This window comes from Mastigoproctus giganteus, chromosome 2 (genome assembly GCF_048544385.1).
Source record: "Mastigoproctus giganteus isolate SK-2022 chromosome 2, ASM4854438v1, whole genome shotgun sequence".
NCBI classification, from domain to species: Eukaryota; Metazoa; Arthropoda; class Arachnida; order Uropygi; family Thelyphonidae; genus Mastigoproctus; species Mastigoproctus giganteus.
The window spans coordinates 210823512-210840572 of record NC_143576.1 but is presented as its reverse complement, the minus strand read 5'-3'; the positions used below and the strand labels follow the sequence as shown (position 1 = coordinate 210840572).

Below are 17061 nucleotides of genomic sequence, written 5' to 3'. Positions count from 1 at the left end.
AGATTCATTACTAGTTCCAAAAATAATGGCTGCTACTTCCCAGGTAAACAATTTTTCAAATTACTCAACACTATTTTTAACAATCTTACATCTACTTGGATCATAAACAATAACCAAGCTGTCATCAACACCTTCAAATGTGATATCACCATAACTAACATAGAAACCTTTAATTTCACCAACCTCTTCACTTCAATCCCACATAATCTTCTGGTATATGTGCTAAAACAACTTTAACACAGATAAAAAGATAAATTGAATATAGGTGATAATACATGGAAAAAATTATATCAATCTCTGTTTACTTAACTATATCTTCGATGGCAAACTTACTTATAAACAAACCATTGGGGTGCTCACGAGTTCGCAAATTTCCAGTTTAGTATCCAACCTATTTTTACACTATTACAAAGAATTATAAACACTATAAACACTATTACAAACTATTACAAAGAATTATACACCATCCTGATTTTAAATACAAACTTTGAACCTTTAGCCAAAACTATTTACCCCAATGAACTTAAAAGTGAATAAAGAAAACTCTGCTAATCATACAGCCAACTTCCTTGACCTCTATATATATTACTCTTAGCAATGCTTCCCTTCCATATAATATTGATATATATGATAAAAAAAATAAATTCGAATTTGAAGTCATTTACCTTACTAATTGGCACTCTAATATTTCCAACAAAAATCATAAAAATCTAATTTGTACTCAAACTATTAGACTAGCTAACATATGCAGTAACCATTTACTGTTCACCAAAGCTCTTAAACTTCTTTACAATAAGATAATTAATAATAACATTCCTATTTATTAGGTCGCGGGTTCGATTCCCGCCTCGGGCTTGGATCAAAGTACTGCAAAAACCTTGGGAGGTGCAATATGGCCACAGAAGCCGATGCGCCAACAACTACCAAATCAAAAAAAAAAAAAAAAAAAAAAAAAAATCCTATTTATTTTATAAAATACTGTTTCAGTATAGTTTCCCCATTTGATCAAGAATAAATTCAGTTATAATCTGAGGCGCCTCCGTAGCCAGGTGGGAAGGAGCAGCAGTGCGTAGCACACGCTTCTTGATTAGACCGGGGTTCGAGCCCGTCACCACCAAATATGGAGGATGCGGAAAGGTCAGGGAATGACTACCGCATATCCCGGAGCAATATGGCCTTAGTTGCTAATGCTCCTAAAAACCAAACAACAAACAAGTTATAATCTGCTATGAACTGGTCAGTTCTATTCGTATTGGTATAGTTGTAATATTATTTGGTTGGATTTCCACTACTTGGTGAGTAATAACTATACATGATTTCCTATGGAATTATTTTCATTGGAATGATTACCTTGTTTCTTTACTCACTAAGTTTCTACTTTTTAAGCATCCACTTCTTTTATGTATTCATTTGATGTGTTTTAACAATCCTTTATGAAATTACTGATAATTCACTTCCCTTGCCAAGACTTTACTGATATTTCATTTTTGTTTTCAGGCATGGATAATATATATAGGAAAATTTCATTATTTGGATTTGATTTTTTTTTTTTTTTTAATGTAAACCCCAAACATGAGAGGTATTAGAACCTATAGTACTTAGTACCATGCTTGGGTTGGAGGTTGAGAAGATGAAAGAAGATATTTGTTGACATTGGATTTGAACTTCTGTGTAATTTTCAGAAAATGCATATGAAGGAAGGTTGTTCCAGAAAACGGCAGTTGAATGAATAAACGAGGAAGATGAAAAGTTGGATGTTGGCTGGTGGCTGCACTGTTCGGACTGTTTTGAAAGAGAGAGCGGGAATTATAGAAGCCAATTCAGAAGATCAGTGCCCATGGATAATATATATAGGATTTAAGCTATCTGTAGAAGAGGCATACAGCAGAAACAGTACGTCTATGAGACAGCTAGTGGAGAGACTGTTAGAGATGAATCATTAATTAATCTAATTGCCCTCTTTTGAATGGTAACAAGAAGCCTGAGAGAAGAGAAGTTTTGGGGGTACCACCCCAGAGGTGGGAACAATATTCCACGGTAGGGCAGATTTGTGATTTATACAGAGTGGGCAGCTGTTTGGAAGAAAAGTAATGCCGAGAGCGAAAGAGAAAACCAAGTTTTTTAGATGCAGAGGAAGCAATATTTGTAATGTGCTTGTGCCAAGAGAGATTAGAAATCAGGGTAATCCCCCAAAAGAGATATATCATTTTGCCTAGAAATCGGAGTGTCGCTAAAGATAAGCATAGGAGCAGAAGAATCCTTTTTGCGAGATATAAGACAAGACTGAGTTTTAGAAGGGTTGAAATCAACTAAGTTGTCTTTGCCCTACTGGAGAATTACTTGAAGATCGGCATTTAAGGAATTGGTAGCAGATTTTTGAGAAGTTGAAGCTTCTCGGATCTTTTAGGTATTAAAGCTACTTTAAGGTATCCAAAAAGTAAAGTTTTGATACCTTTCAACTCTACCCTTGAATTATTTATTAATTTGTATTTATATGTATTTATATCCAAATCTAGATCAAATTATTTGCTCTAGATGTATACTGTTTTCATTCACTATTGTGCTTATTCATTATTACTGAAAGTTTAATGCAGTACTTGTTCATTTTTGGATTCTTCAACTCCATGGATCTTTGTGACTATTTATATTACAAAATTTTTATTTTCTACAGTTTCCTTAGGATTTGATGCCTAATTACCCCACTGTTGGGTCTACAATCATCTAGTTATATGCATCCCTGGATTTATTTCCTATTCTTTCATCACTGGTTTTAAACTAGATTTCCTCAGCAAAACCTTCTATGGATTCTTGTTACACTATTTCACCTTTGGATGCACATCTGAAACTACCTTTGGATTTATGCTACTCTATCAACAATAGATTTATTTATTTTTACAGAAATGATTACTGATATTACTTCAGTTTTGTTTCACTCCATTTTGGACTACAGGTTATAACTCTTAAGTCTTAATCTTTCTCCTGTTTTTTACATATTTCCTGCCATTTATGCATACATATGTAATTACTCATTGGCTGGATATTAAAAAAAAAATTTATGTGTAAGCTATACTCCCCCCCCTCGAATTGGTATAATTTCGATTTATATACTAGGATTATAGAACATCCTTTTTGCTAAGTATATAGTAGCCATATTACTTGGTCTACTTTCTATTCATTTTATTACAGCCATGTTCAATACTTTTTATTTATCTGTGAACTGTTTTTTTTTTTATATATCTTGTGACTTTTTATCGGTAGAGTCCTTTTATTCCAACCACATTTCTACGTTATAAATATACTCTCTCTTTTTTAAAGTTACTCTTATGTATCTCTATGCTCTTATTTGTTCAAAATGCAACTATAGAGGTCACTATTTCCATATCTATTTCCACTTCTTCATAGCTCTCTATCAAGTCCATCATGCTGCTATAAATTGCTTTACTCTGTAGCTAAGTCACTAATATAGTTTTGCTTTAGATACATTCATCTACTGTACTATATATGTGCACTTTATTTTCCAGCCATCTTCCTTCTGCTACATGCTACTTGAAAATTCCATGCATTGTGCCCTTTGTTATTATACTTTCAGTTTTGGTTTGTTTCTAGGCCTGTTTTGACTTACATATTTTTTGCCTGATTTTTCCCTGCAGTACAAGCATTTGGTATTCATCTCCTTTTTATACTAACTCTTACAAAGCCCTTACTAAAAGGTTGGGCCTTACAACCCTAGCTAACTCAGTAAGTTTTAATAACTTTTTCTATACTTTTCACCTTTCTACTTTCTAATTCTACCTTTCTTCCCGTTTGTAGAGCTATTAGTGCAATACGAGGATGATACAAATGTTCCAACTATCCTCATTCTATCGCTATTTTCGTCTTTATTTAACTGTGGCTTTATCCCTTCCCCATCCTCAGTTTAGTACCTCTCCCTTTACCATGTGCTTGTTACTATTTATTTTAATTCTTCTAATATTCCAACACTAAATTATTTTAATTCTTCTAACCTCCACAAAATTCCAACACTAAAATATTTTTCCAGATTTACTAAAAAATCTACAAAAATTTCAAAACCTTTTTACCACTCTGAAAACACTTAATTATATATTTTTTAACCTTATCCTTATTTTTACCTTAATAATTTTCATTTCATTGACATTGCATTAGGACTACCTTGTAAAAGAGTGTGTAAAAGACTATTAGCACACTGTAAAAAGAGTATTAGCACACCCTTTTACTACTGTAAAAGAGTGTGCTAATTTTTTTTCTTTTTGCTTTTTTGGTTTTATTTAACTTCTCTTCTACTGTTATGGACAAGTATAAAAATGCAGTTCCTGATACATGATTAGATGTAGTCCTCTGATGGAATACCTAACCATGTATCAATATTTACTTCCTCTGACATCAGACTTTGCATTTTTGCCCTAAATTTGCCCACCCATTTCTGATGACAGCTTTACTATCTTTATTTTATTTTACTTTATTATTTTTTTTTTACTTTATTATTTTTTTTTTACTTTATCATTTGGTATTAATAATTTTACTTTACAGTTCCTTTACTTCCAAATTGGCTTTGAAATTTAGCTCATAATTTTCTTAATTCATCATAATTTTTAGGAGATTAACATTCTTTTGCCTTTTTAAAATCTACATTATTTCTTTTTTCTACTATCCTTACCCCTTCTAGTCCTCGGCACTTTGCCAAGGACTGGAAGGGTAAATTATAGTAGAAAAACAGTAATTTTCACCTCCTCCAATGCAAACTTTATCAGTCTTATCTATTCTTACATATTATATACTTTTGCATCCTTTACTGCTGCTTTGCGCATTTTGGTGCATTTGTCATACCTTATTCATTTTTTGTTTTTTATTTTTTATTTTTCTATCAACTGTAACTTTGACCTTAAATTACATTTAATATATATATATATATATATATATAAAGTTTAGACATTAAGTTAAAGTAAGTTATATACTATGGGGAAATATTGGTGAAATAAATGTTCATTTAGATTATAAACACGATAAGACAAATGCACCTAAGTGTGCAAAGCAGCAACAAAGAATATAAGAGTATATAAGTAAGATAATAATAATTAAGTGAAAGAGAGAACTGACAGATGGAAATGTAAAAAGCACAAGGTGCCATAGCTAGTAGGGAAGGGAAAGAGAGAAAGAGAAGTATTAAGGTAGAAGACAGAGAAAGAATGCAAAAAAACCTAAGTGATAAATTGATTTATAAGAAATTAAGGGCTGAATTAGCAAGCCAATTAGAAGGAATGAAGCTTTAAAGGAAAAATAAATGATTAAAATAAATGATAGTTAAGAAATAACAAGCATTAAATAAAGAGGTGGAAAATTCTTTTTATGTAATCTAAAAATAAGGGAAAGAAAGGATATTAAAATACTTAATGCATGCTATAATAGATTGATACATGATTCAGGTACTTCTTTAGGGAACTACACCTGATCATTTTTCAATGACTGTGTTTCTATGCCTATGTATAGTTTTGGAATAAAAATTATTAAACGAGTACTCTAATAGAGTGAAAACAATAGCATAAAAAAAAAAAGAAAAGGATAAAAATAGTAAATTCTTCTATAAAAATAGGAAGGGTAGCCCCAACACAGTGTATACAACAAAATTAAGGTAATTAAATTAATATTATATTATAATTTAATAAAACTGAAATAAATCAATATGTGCAGAAAAGACAGCTTAGAGGAAGGGCATGTTGGTGAATTAGAACTAATATTGAATGCAAAGAATTAGATATGTGAGGAGGACAGAAGTGGGTAAAGCAAATGGTATTGGGAAAGGTGTAAAGAAATGAATAAAAATTTGGCAAAAATAGCACAGAGAGAAGGAAAGTAATAGCATCCACATTGCCCTCATGTTACACTAATAGCTCAGTGGATGGGAAAAAACGAAGTGTAGAACACAAAACAGATATAAAGAAAAAGATTTTTAGAATACTCAGGTAAGCTTGGAGCACAACATCCCAACATCTTAGAGAGTGCCCTGGCTAAGTAAGTGTTAGTATAAAAAAGAAACTAATACCATAGGCCTATAATATAGAAGGTAGTAGAAGGATGTTTTGAAAAAAAAAGAGTAATTTCACTTAAAGGCAGGAAAAAAACATTTCAATGAGTTATGTAATAATGGTAGATGAAATAGATGTAAAGCAACAGCAGAGAACTAGCAAATGTGATTAGCTGCTAGACGTTGGAAATAATATATGAAGTGAATTGTGGCTGTCAAAGAGAACTAGACAAATCAAAGGAATAGCAAGTGACCTCTATAATAGTTTTAGTCTCTTACGTATATAATGATTGACAAGAGGAGCTGACAAAAGGAAAATGAAAATTGAAGCATGGTTTATAAAGCCAAGGAAAAAAGGTGGTGTTTAATTGATAGGATAGTAAGTCAATTAAGACTAGGGACTGATAAAATCACCCCAGGGGCTCACATCTGGTGAGTATGGGCTTGGTACACCCAGGGTCTTGAGCTGGATATCATTTATTCTTCTCTTTCTTGGTGATTCCCTTCTACTTCTGACTTCTCTCTCTCTCTCTCTCTCTCTCTCTCTCTCTCTCTCTCTCTCTCTCTCTCTCTCTCTCTCTCTCTCTCTCTCTCAGGGTAACACGGGAATTTTTTCTGGCTGGTGCAGCATAAGCCTTAGGCTGCAGAAAATTCCAGTTTGCAAATTCTGAGAGATGAAGCATGAAAGGCATGGTCCTGGAGGTATCAAACGGTAATATAAAAGATGTTATAGGCAGTTTGAAAAAGGTTGCAGAAAATTCCATAAGGTAAATTCTCAGAAAATCCAAGAGATTATCTGAGAATGCAAGTATGAAAGATACTCTCCTTGAGATATCAAATGGTAATGGAACTATAAAAGCTGCAGAACATAAGAATTGATAAATATGTCAAAATAACTGTAATTTCCTGAAATGAATTTGATTAGTAGAGCTTACCATAAGGAAAATGGAAAGAGTAGTATAGTTTATTGCATCACAAGAGAAAAAGGAATTTAACTGCCAGATAAGTAAGACAATTAAGAAGATTAGAAATCAATAGAAAATTAATGCAACAAATTACAGTTAGTAAATCCTGATAAATTTTATTCATGAAGGAGATGTTCTATTATACCATGCTCTATTTTTCTTTCCCAATACCATTTGCAATACCTACTTCTGTTCTCCTTACATATCTATTTCTTCGCATACAATATTAGTTCTAATTCATCAAACTGCCCTTCCTCTAAACTCAGCTTTTCTGCACATATTGATTTATTTTTTATTAAATTATATTATAATGTTAAATCTAAAAATATTTCTTGACTAAATGTCTGAGAATATGAAAGAGTTGCTTTATGCATGAGTGTGGCAATTACATCATTTCTACTACTCAGGTAGTAGTAGTGGCATGTGATGCAAGAAAGCAAGTGTATGTAGGAGCTTATGCAGCATCAGCCAAAAAAAAAAAAAAAAAATTTTCACACAACCATTCCCTCTAAACGTTTGTCCAGTTCCTCCTTAAATTTATTTAACCTATCAACTTCCATGACAGATGGAAGTTTGATCCAGCAATTAACCACCCACTGGCTAAAGACAAATTTCTGGCTGAATTTATGCCCCCTTAGGTTCATAATCTGAATGTGGAAAAATCCCATCAGAATTCAGTTTGCTCAACCCATTCAAGGCCTTATACACCTCAATCAGATCACTGTGCAGGTGCCTAGTCTCCAGCCACTGCAATTTGCAAAACTTAAGCCTCTCTTGGTAAGAGGATCCCTTCATTCCTCTCACCAATCTTTTTTCCCTTCTCTGTACACGCTCAAGCAAATCTACATCCTTTCTAAAATGAGGCCTCCAGACCTGTATGCAATACTCAAGGCGTGGCCTGACCATTGCCTTATAGAGAGGGACAATCACTTCCTTTTCCCCGCTAGCAAAATTCCTATATATCATTGACAAAACCCCATGACCTGCTCTGTCAGCCTCTCTGCATTGCTCAGAAAACTTCTGGCAAGGCTTTTGTGGATTTATTGGATGATTATTTTCTACAGCAACACATTTGAGAGGTAACTAGAGGGAGTAATACTCTTGTTCTGATTATCAGCAGTGATTTTTCATGCATGAAGGATCTTCATATAAATGAACCACTAGGTGGCAGTGATCACTGTGCTGATCTGGGATTACTTAAAGATGTAACTATCATCAGGATAAAAGGAAGAGTTTTTACTTTCATAATAATGGTGACTCTGGTGGTCTCAGACAGTTTCTAAATTCTATACTGTGACCCCAACTGATGATGTTACAAACAACAAATTCTAAATGGGAAGTATTCACAGAAGTAATCTTGGAGGCTACAAGGCTTTTCATACCAATTAAGAAATACCGTTCAAGGTTTAGACTGAAATGGATGGCACTCTTGAACTAATGAGACTCGTTGGAGAGAATAAAAATGCATGGGATGCATATAAATTAACCCATGACGCCGAAGACTATGGTTAATATAAGCTAGTCTAATCAAGTAAAAAAAGAGGTTAGGCAGGTGCAAGCATATTATGATAAATCTTTTGCAAAGGATACAAAGAAAAACAGCAAAAACTTTTTTACTTATGTAAACTAGAATGAAGGGAATGAATCAGATTGGTCCACATGGCATTGATGGTCCAATTGTTGATGAATCTCATGAGGTAGCTGACAAATTGAATGGATATTTTGCATCTGTATTCACACATGAGGAGGTCTAAAGGGAAGTGGAGACCAGAAGCTTAAACTCTGGCAGGCAGCTAAATGATTTTGTAATCGTTGAGAGCAAAGTGGAGGAGAAATTGTTGAAACTGAACATAAGAAAGGCACTTGCAGTGAATGGGATCTACTCAGTTATATTAGAGGCATCAAAGGAAGTAAGCAAGCCCTTTGCCATAATTATGAAAGCATCCTTGGATTCAAAGGAAGTCCCCATGGACTGGAAATGTGCAAATATGTCCCCAATTCACAAAGGAGGATCAAAGAGTGACACGAGTAATTACAGACCTGTTAGTTTAATTTCAGGGAAAATAATGAAGTCACTGGTTAAAGAAGCAAAGTAGAATCATCTAGATATTACTCAAGTTATAATTCAGACACAGCATGGGTTTGTTAAGAGGAAGTCTTGTCTGGAAAATCTGATTAGATACTATGATGTGATCAGAAAGGAACTGGATGCAAAAAATAATTTTGATCTCATATACATGGATTTTAGGAAAGCTGTTGATACTGTTCCACATGGAAGAATGGCGCCTCCATAGCCAGGTGGGCAGCAGCAGCAGTGCGTAGCACAAGCTTCTTGATTAGACCGGGGTTCGAGCCCGTGAGCCACCAAATATGGAGGATGCGGAAAGGTCAGGGAATGACCACCGCATATCCCCGGAGCAATATGGTTGCTAATGCTCCTAAAAACCAAATAACAACAACGACAACATGGAAGACTACTGTACAAATTGGAGTAGTATGGTATTAAGGGCAAGTTGCTACAGTTGATAAAAGGATAGTTGAGTTGGAGAAGATGTAGAGTGGTAATCAATGGACTAATGTTATTAGTGGAGTCCCCCAGGGTTCAGTGTTGGGCCCATTATTGTTTTCTGTATTTAACGATGATATTGATGAAGGTATATTAGAGTTAATGTCTAAGTTTACAGATGATACGAAGGTTGGCAGGGTTGTTAATGATAGTAATGATAGTACACCACTGCAACAGGATCTAGAAAAGATGAACAGATGGGCTGAGAGGTGGCAACTGAAGTTTAACATTGACGAATGTAAAGTACTGCATGTGGTTAGCAGTAACCCCAGAGGAACGTACCAACTAAGTGGTACTACACTCCTGATAGTTGAGAATGAAAAGGACCTGGAAGTAATTGTGCAGTTGATAGGAAGTTTTCTGAGCAGTGCAGACAGTCTGCAAGAGTAGCTCATGGTGTCTTGTCAATGATATAGAGGAATTTTTCTAGCAGGGATAAGGAAGTGATTATCCCCTTGTATAAAGCAGTGGTCAGGCCTCACCTTGAATACTGTATATAGGTCTGGTGGCCTCATTTTTGAGAGCTTAAATAAATTCAAGGCAGAACTAGAGAAACATTTGTAGTGAATGGTTGAGTGAAATGGGAAGGCTTTTTTTTTTTTTTTGGCTGATGCTATGTAAGCTTGCTTTCTTGCAACTAGTGCCAATGCTATATTTTACATTTTCAAGTGTCAACAACCAAGATTGCTTGACAAGATTAGAATATAGTGTCCTCTGTTTCTAACATAAAGTACATGCAATGACAATATATAATTACATCAAAATATAGCATTGGGGAAAAAAAAAGAAATAAAGTATAAATAATGTGAGAAGGGAAGATAAATAGACAGCCAGGATGTAATTTAAGCTTGACACACAGAGGACCCAAAAATAATTATATTTTCAATGAAACTAATGCTAAAATGAAAATTAACAAAAGAAATTAAAACAAACAAAGAAACTAAATTAACAATTACCATTGTTGAGAGTAGACAAAGGCTAATGGCAGAAATGTATAGAAACCTATTTGTAATATAGTATTTATAGGCAAAAGTATAGCATTTAGCTAACCAGAGGCAAAAATAGGTAGGTAATTAGGATCGACATAGACATTTGTGCCCTTATATTGCACTACTAGCCCATAGTGTAGAAAAATTATAGTTTAGCTTTAGCATTAGCATTAGCAGAGGCATACGATGCAAGTAAGTAAACTTGTGCAGCATCAGCCAAAAAAAAAAAAAAAAAAAACCCTCTCATTTCACTCGTCTATTCACTCCAAATGCTTGTCCAGCTCAGCCTTAAAAGCCTTAAATTTATTTAGGCTATTAACTTCCACAACAACAGATGGAAGAGTGTTCCAGCAATCAACTACCCGCTGGCTAAAGACAAACTTCTGCACATCTATTCTACAACTGTCTTTCTTCAGTTTGAATCTATGCTCCCCTCAGGTTCTTAATCTGAGCAAGAGGAAGAATCTCATCAGCATTGCATGCCGAACCCTTTCAAGGCCTTATACACCTCAATCAGATCACCATGCATGTGCGTAGTCTTTAGGCACTGCAATTTGCAGACTTAAGCCTGTCTTGGTAAGAGTATCCCTTGTTGCCCTTCTTTGTATTCGTTCTAGCAACTCTACATCCTTCTTAAAATGAGGCTTCCAGACCTGTACACAGTATTCAAGGTGTGGCCTGACCATTTCCTTGTACAACATGATAATCACCTCCTTGGCCCTGTTAGCAAAATTCCTATATATCACTGACAAGACTCCATGACCTACTCTGGCAGCCCACCTGCACTGCTCAGAGGACTTTATGAAAGGGATGGTTAAGTGGGAGATGACAGAGAGTTGTAATCAATGCCCTTTGAGGACTAATGTTATTAGTGGAGTTCCCCAGGGTTCGGCGCTGGGCCCATTGTTGTTTTGTGTATTCATCAATGATACTGATGAGGGTATATCAGGCTTAACGTCCAGGTTTGCAGATGATACAAAGTTGGCAGGGTTGTTAATGACAGTAAAGGCAGTATACTATTGCAATTGGATCTAGTTAAGTTGGGCAAATAGGCTGAGAAGTGGCAACTGAAGTTTAACATTGACAAATGCAAAGTACTGCATATGGGTAGCAGTAACCGAAGTGAAACATACCAACTGTGTGGTACTATACTCAGGGAAGTGGAAAGTGAAAAAGACCCTGGGGATAATTGTGCATTCAGATATGAAGTTCTCTTATTAGCTACCTGAGCATGATCATCAATAGTCAAACCATTGATATGAAGTGGATCAATCTGATTCATCCCCTTTCTTCTAGAGTTTGCATAAGTAAAGAATTCTTTGCTGTTTTTCTTTGCATCCTTTGTCAAAGATTTCTCGTAATCTTCTTTTGCCTGCCTAACCTCCTTTGTGACTTGATTACAGACTAGCTTATACCTGCCATAGGCTTCTGTGTTGCTTGATAATTTATATGCATCCCATGCATTTTTCTTCTCTGCCACAAGCCTCATTAATTCATCTGATATTCATTTAGGCCTAAACCTTGAACAGTATTTCTTAGTTGGTATGAAAAGCCTAGTAGCCTCCAAGATTAAGTGCCTGAAGACTTCCCATTTAGAATTCACTGTTGATAACATCATCAGTAGATCCCACTGTATAGTATTTAAAAACTGTCTGCGGCCTCTGTAGTGTCCTTTATTAAAGCAAAATCCCTTTCCTTTACCCTTGATAGTAGTTACATCTTTAAGGAAATCCCATAGCAGTACTCTGTGATCACTATAAGGCTTTCACGCTTTTCGCTCAAAATCTCTTTGCGAGGCAAAGAGCACTTCCACCACCCTGAAACAAACTTCAGACTTTGGACCACCGATGGACACAAAGAACACAATTGGCCATTGACGACCAGCTGAGTGACTACAGGACTTGAACACAAGTGGTGGGGACAACCTACAGCAACTGAAAGACAACTGAGTCCTAACTGGATGTGACCAAACACTGGGACCTAGATGTAGCTGGCCTGTCACATGCAGGTGACACATCCTGGCCTCTGCTGAGGCTAAGTCCACCACCTGGAGAGTCAAAGTGAATGACTTAGATTGCAGCCTTTCTGCCAACTAGCCAAATGGCGACCCAGGTCCAACACCTTTCTGGGCCTGCTTTATCTCCTTTTCCCTGTGGGGGAACACCACTGTCCCCTCCTCTCTTGTGCCTCCGTAGCCAGGTGGGAAGGAGCAGTAGTGTGTATCACATGCTTCTTGATTAGACCGGGGTTCGAGCCCATCACCACCAAATACGGAAGATGTGGAAAGGTCAGGGAATGACCACCGCATATCCTGGAGCAATATGGCCTTAGTTGCTAATGCTCCTAAAAACCAAAACAACAACAACAACCCCTCCTCTCCCAGCAAAACCCACTTTCCCTCTGGTGTGGCATGGGCACGCCCACTGAACATTTGGGGGCCACCTTCTCCATCGGTCCCTTTCTTCCTTTTCTGCCCTGTAGCCTTCCTTCTCCCCACCCAAATCTGTCTACCTTCACAGTGCACAGCCCCACATGTCAAATTGTAACTACACCAAAGTTGCTTGCCTGACCCTTTTCGGCCAAAAATAAAACTCATCCTGCATACGATCCCTTCTCGCTCTTAAGGCAAATCTCTATGACCAAACAAAAGCACCAACAGCAATTAAAGCAATGGTGTTTTTTTTTTTTTTTAGGTCCTAGCCACTGAAATCTGAATAAAGTAGGTGGCAGGACCTGCCAGAGTACTGATTCCTTACTGGTAATACCTGGCTAGCCTCCACGTGGCATGGTATGGGCAACATCGGGTCCCATCAGGGACCCGATGGCCAATAAGCCAGATGAACAATGGGCACAACAGACTACACTATACACGATCCACTCACTTTAAATCCTTGGCTTGACAGGGTACTGTCACTCGATACGGAGAACACCGCGGAGATGGGAGAAATCCCAGGAGCCGCTAAACCCTCAACATACCAAATACCAAAATACACTGTGATCACTGTCACCTAGTGGTTCCTCTATCTGCAAATTTTTAATGCATGAATAATCACTGCTGATAATCAGATAAAGAGTATTACTCCCTCTGGTTGCCCTTTGCACATGTTGCTGTAGAAAACAGTCATCCAATAAATTCACAAAAGTGTTGCTAGTGTGAGAGTGACCAATCCACAAGTTCCAGTCAATATCTGGAAAGTTAAAATCCCCCATTATAAGACATTCTGGTTTACTGGCCCCCTCTATTTTTCTGCACAATTGCTTATTGTAGTAATCAGATTCATTAGGCCTACAGCACACACCTACTTTCATTTTTCCTTTCCCAGTGCTTATGTCACACCACACTGACTTAACATTGCATTGTCCACCAATGTCAATTGGATGCACTTCCTTAGATTTTATGTTTCCTAACTAGCAGCATAACCCCTCCTCCCTTTCTGTCCTGTCTATCCTTTCTGTACACATTGTGCTCCCCAAATTCCAATTCTCTACTGCTTATATCTGTGTGACACCATGTCTCTGACATCCCAACAATATCTGCATGTGATGTCTTGGCCAGCACATCAAACTCATCTAATTTATTAACTATACTTGTAGCATAGGTGTACATGCAAGTATACATGCACCTGTTTCTTCTCTTAGTTATCCTAACGCAGCCCATGTATTTACTTGTTTCACTATGGCTCCCAGCAGTCCTGGAAATCCCCGGCAGTTTGCTTTTCATGGTACTGCTCATTCTAAGTAGAAGCATTACAAGAATCACTTTTGCCTCTGCCTGCGGCCACATTTAATCTTTTAGTCTGTGTATCCTCCCAAGCTAGCAGTTTTCCGATCCACCTAACACTGCTTCGATAGCATCAGCAAGGATAGCAAACAGTTTAAGGAAAGTGAACGGTATTTTACTGAAGAATGTAAAGTTGGGGCTTGGCTTATCCAGGAGCGCAATTCTCATCCATGCTGGTAACAGCCTGGACATATATATATAAGAAAAATAAGCAAAAAGCGGCAGAAGCTAAAGAGCATTAATTATAAATATTGCCATGGCATGTACTTTATGTTAGAAACAGAGGACACTATATTGTCATTTTGTCAGGCAATTCTGGTGGTTGACACTTGAAAATTACACCAGAATTGCGTGATATATGACAATATAATTATGTATTTATTTTGTGTAATATAATTAAGTATGTATTTATTTTGTGTAATATAATATTGATTTATTTCCTTATATATGTATTATTACTATTATTTTTTCCCTTATTTTCTCTTTTCATTCTTTTTTCTCACCTTTTACTTACTTCTCTTATCTCTCCAACTCTTATTTACTTACTTCTCTTATCTCCACAACCCTTATTTACTTACTTCTCTTTTCTATATAACTTTATTTACTTACTTATTATACTACTGTAGTCATTAGGTTCTTTCTGACTATCAGTTGCCTTTATGCATAATTAATTCCCTTTTCACACTTTTCTTCTCCCATTAATCTTTGCATAGATGGAAGTGAAAATTACACACAGTCCCAAACACTAATAGGGGAAGGATAGCAGAAATAAGAAGTATTGTAGGTGTGGAAAAGAAAAAAAAGAATGTGAATATCCTATATGTTATGATGAATTGAGAAAATTATAGGCTGAATTGCAAAGCCAATTAGAGGTAAGGGAACTGTGAAGTAAAATGATTAATGCAAAGTTATTAAACAAATAAAAGGAGAAATAGCCAGCATCAGAAATGGGTGGGCAAATTTAGCTATTAGTCAAAAAAAAGGGATAGCATAAATGCAGAAATCTGATGTTAGCTAAAGCAAATATTGATACATGGTCAGGTATCAATATTTCATCAGGTACCTGACCATGTATCAGTATTTCACCTGACCGTGTATCAATATTTCATCAGGTACCTGACCATGTATTAATATTTACTTTAGCTAACATCATATTTCTGCATTTTTGCTATTCCTTTTTTTGACTTATACCTAAATTTGCCCACCCATTTCTGATGCTGGCTATTTCTCCTTTTGTTTGTTTAATAACTTTGTATTAATCATTTTACTTCACATTTCCCTTACCTCTAATTGGCTTTGAAATTAAGCCTATAATTTTCTTAATTCATCATAACATATAGGATATTCACATTCTTTCTTTCTTTTCACACACCTACAATACTTCTTATTTCTGCTGTCCTATTAGTTTTTGGTACTGTGTGTAATTTTCACTTCCATCTATGCACTTTTATCAGACTCATTAATTCCTACATATGTATATAAACTTTTGTCCATTACTGCTGCTTTGTGCATTCTGGTGCATCTGTCATATCTTCCTTATTTTTTTATCTTTATCTATCAACCAGCACTTCATGCTCATGATAATATTTTAAATTTCATATATATATATGAAAAAATAGGATAAAAATGGGGTGAAAAGTTAAGTGGTAATGGAGAGATAAAAATATATGACATTTGCACCTGAGTGTGCAAAGTAGCAGCAAAGGATACAAAAGTTTATATATATGAGGTCAAATTAATAAATTTGTTGAAAAGTGCAAAGATGAAGGCGAAATTATACAAAATGCCAAAACTAATAGGAGAAGGATAGCAGAAATTGGAGATATTGAAGGTGTAAGAAAGAGAGAAAGAATGTGAATATCCTAAATGATATAATGAATTAAGCAAAATTACAGGCTGCATTGGACAGGCAATTAGGGAGAAGGGAACTGTAAAGCAAAAATGATTAGATTAATATATGGAGTAATAGCAAGCATCAGATAATGGTGAGATACTTTGGTTATAAGTCCAAGAAAGGGAGAGAAAAATTGTAAAATTAAAATCTGATGTTAGCTAAAAATAAATATTGATACATAATCAGGTATTTCTTCAGGGGACTACACCTGATCATGTATCAAAAACTGCATTTCTATACTTGTCCATACCCATGGAAGAAAAGGAAATTTAAGAATAAAAATAAGTGAGAGCAAACATGAGGGTAAAGCAGTAGAACCTCCACCAAAAAATGTGGACAAGCTAGTCCCAATGCAGTGTATGTTGTAGAACATAATAAATTAAAGTAAATTAAGAAGTAAAATAGTAATAAAATTAAAATAAGTGCTTACAGGGTAACCTAGATGCAATAATAAGTGGTTATAAGCGAATGACGCGATTTAGTAAACATTTGTGAGAATATGTATATGAAGTTAATGCAAGCAAATGGTATAAGGCAAGGGAGTGAATTGAGGAAAAGGAAGGGATGAAAGTGTACACAAAAAAAGCAATTATATAGAGAGGTTAAGGACAATAAGAATGCTCGTATCACCCTCGTATTGCACTAATACCTTTATGAATGAGAAAAAAGGAGAAGTAGAAAGTATAAAGATAAAAAGCTAAGAAAAAGATATTAAAGATTACTTGGGTGAGCTAGGATTGTAAAGTCCCATCCTTTTCGAAAGGACCCTGACTAGGAAAGATTACAGTTCCCTTCTCTCTCTCTCTCTCTCTCTCTCTCTCTCTCT

General features: G+C 35.7%; 1 protein-coding gene across 1 annotated transcript in view; it reads left to right on the top strand.

The window, feature by feature from the left end:
* LOC150090032 (uncharacterized) overlaps positions 1-17061 on the top strand; it is a 329054-nt gene that overhangs the window by 162822 nt on the left and 149171 nt on the right. The window lies entirely within an intron of this gene.